This window comes from Meles meles, chromosome 11, assembly GCF_922984935.1.
Source record: "Meles meles chromosome 11, mMelMel3.1 paternal haplotype, whole genome shotgun sequence".
NCBI lineage: Eukaryota > Metazoa > Chordata > Mammalia > Carnivora > Mustelidae > Meles > Meles meles.
In genome coordinates, this window is record NC_060076.1 from 40,277,428 (window position 1) to 40,280,018 (window position 2,591).

At 39.4% G+C, this 2,591-nt stretch overlaps 1 non-coding gene across 1 annotated transcript; it reads left to right on the forward strand.

Annotated features, from left to right (window-relative positions):
* The first annotated feature begins 260 nt into the window (after positions 1-260).
* On the forward strand, positions 261-367 carry LOC123953660. Its single transcript, XR_006820923.1, has one exon. It is a non-coding gene; the product is annotated as a U6 spliceosomal RNA (small nuclear RNA).
* Positions 368-2,591: the final 2,224 nt, after the last annotated feature.

The following is a 2,591-nucleotide window of genomic DNA, read 5'->3' on the forward strand; positions in this document are numbered from 1 at the left end:
GATGTTTTTATTCTTTTCTGTTACAAAAGTGGGGAAACATAAGCAGCAGTAAAGCAAGTATTCATCTTTAGCTTGATGGGCATAATGTGAAAGAAGATTCCAGCTTCAGTGTATCTCAGAGATAGACATGGAACTTAGAAATAAAAATATCCTAAAAAAAACTGGAAAAAAATTTTTCTGAAAAGGAAGAGTCTGTTGATCAGCTTGACCCAGTAGTCAAACTTTGCTCCTAGGAGGGACCTAAGGATTTTTACTGGAGGGTGCCTCCTTTGGCAGCACATATGTAAAAGTTGGAATGATGCAGAGAAGTTTAGCATGGCCCCTGTGCAAAGATGATGTACAGATTCCTGAATTGTTCCATATTAACCAAAAAAATGTTTCTTTTTTTTTTAAAGATTTTATTTATTTATTTGACAGACAGCACAAGTAGGCAGAGAGGCAGAGAGAGAGAGGAGGAAGCAGGCTCCCCGCTGAGCAGAGAGCCCGATGTGGGGCTCGATCCCAGGACCCTGGGATCATGACCTGAGCCGAAGGCAGAGGCTTTAACCCACTGAGCCACCCAGGTGCCCCCAAAATGTTTCTTTTTACTATGGCAATAAAACTATGAAGGCCACTTACCTTTGAGACTCTGCCACAATTCTGGGAAATTTAAAAGATGTTGTTAAATCTCAAAAGCCTAGGTGTCTAATTGTATCATTTTTTCCCACCAACAATGTATTGGTAGAGAGACAGAATGATGACTATCAGCCACACCCAATTCTAGGCAGGTGGTTTTCTGGTTCTGCTTACTTCCTGGAGCTGAAAGAAAAAAAGGACTCAGTCACATGGTCTAGCCAAGGAGGTAAGGTCAGCATAGTTGTTGGATTTGAATATTGAAAACTTCAGAATCAAAGTAACACACGATTGTCTGTCTATATCAGCTTCTACAGTGTTTGAAAAAGGCAAGTGCAGTATTTTCCTGATATTAGAAGGTCCTATGATTCATTTCTGAAGACATAGAAAAGAGCAGTTCAGCTGAACCGCCCTGCCTGGCAAAGAGTCCCTGAGGAGCCGGTAGCAGAGGCAAGCTTTGCCTTTATCTGCATGCTACAATTACCGTGTATACTGGGTCACCTATTGACATCTCACACCCATGAACCTCATGTTTAACTTCCAGTGAACTTGTGTCTGTGTCTTGTGAAGCAGCTAGGATTGGAAGGACTCATTTGCAAATATAGGAAATACAAGTTTACTATGTTGGATATAGGAGATATGTAAATATGCTACTTCCTGATAGGAATTAAAACATTGGTGGAAAAGACAGAACCATTTCTCCTCCTTCACTGTAGTATGTATAGTGCACAACAGCCACAGGAGTGTGAAGTTTACAGGAAGTCTTTGGCAGAAGCTAACTATAAGCAGCAGCATACCAGAAAGGATGCTTGGCAAAGGGACCCGGGTGAGACAGTATTACTTAAGGAAGTTACATTACTGAACATAAGCTGTGAGACTTAAATGGATGAGGTAAATTGAGAAACAGTAATGGTACCTTGCAGAAGTATTTGTGTCTTGCCGGAACTTTAGCATCCAGTGAAAGCAATAGAAGTGTCCAGCTGTGGGGATGGTGGTAACTGGGGAGTGCGGTATGTTACAATCTGAAAAGCAGAGGTCAACTGAAGCAGAAATTAGGTTGGGGAGACTATATGGTACCACCACAACCAACAGTAAAGATTCCGTGATAGGCTTGACTTTATGAGAATATGATAATGTGTCTGTGGCATGAAGTCCACAATATCCTACTTCTGGCTGCTTCCTCAAAGTACAGCTCCCCTTTTCATCTGAATCCTTCATAAATTAAAAAAAAATACAATGACCCTGTTATTCTTAATATTCTATTAAGAAGGATGCTATTTAGACTCTGTGCATATACTATGGTATGAAGACTTGTGTGCCTTCCAAATTCATAGGTTGAAATTTTAACCCCCAAAGATGATGATGGTATTAAGAGATGGGCCATTTGGGAAGTGCTTAAGTCATGAGGGTGAAGTCCTCATTAATGGAAGTAGTTTCTTTATAAAAGAGAATCCAGTAGGATCTAGCCCCCTTTCACCATGTGAGGACATAGCGGGAAGATACCATCTATGAACCAGAAAGTGGGACCTCACTAGACATTGTATCTGCTAATGACCTGATGTTGGACTTCCAGGAACCAGAACTATGAGAAGTAATTTTCTGTTATTTGTAAGCCACACAGTTTATGATATTTTGTTATTGCCGCTCAAATGATCTAAGGCAACATAAAAGAGCCCTCAGACGTTAAAAAAAAAAAAAAAGTGAACTGGATTGGATGGTTCTTTTAAAGGATGTGGCAACAGATCTCTGTGTGTCTGACTAAAAATGATATGCTCCCTGTTCTCTAAGAAGTTATATTTTTTTTCTGATTAAGTAGGAGACATTGTTCATCATTTATAGAAACATGGTGGGTAAGTGAAAAAAAAAAGCAAACAGAAGTGTCAGCTTTTAACTTTAAACTTTTGAGAATGCTCTACTATGTACTATAAATTTTAACTTTTATTGAATATCTACATCATTAGGAAACACTGAGTATCCAT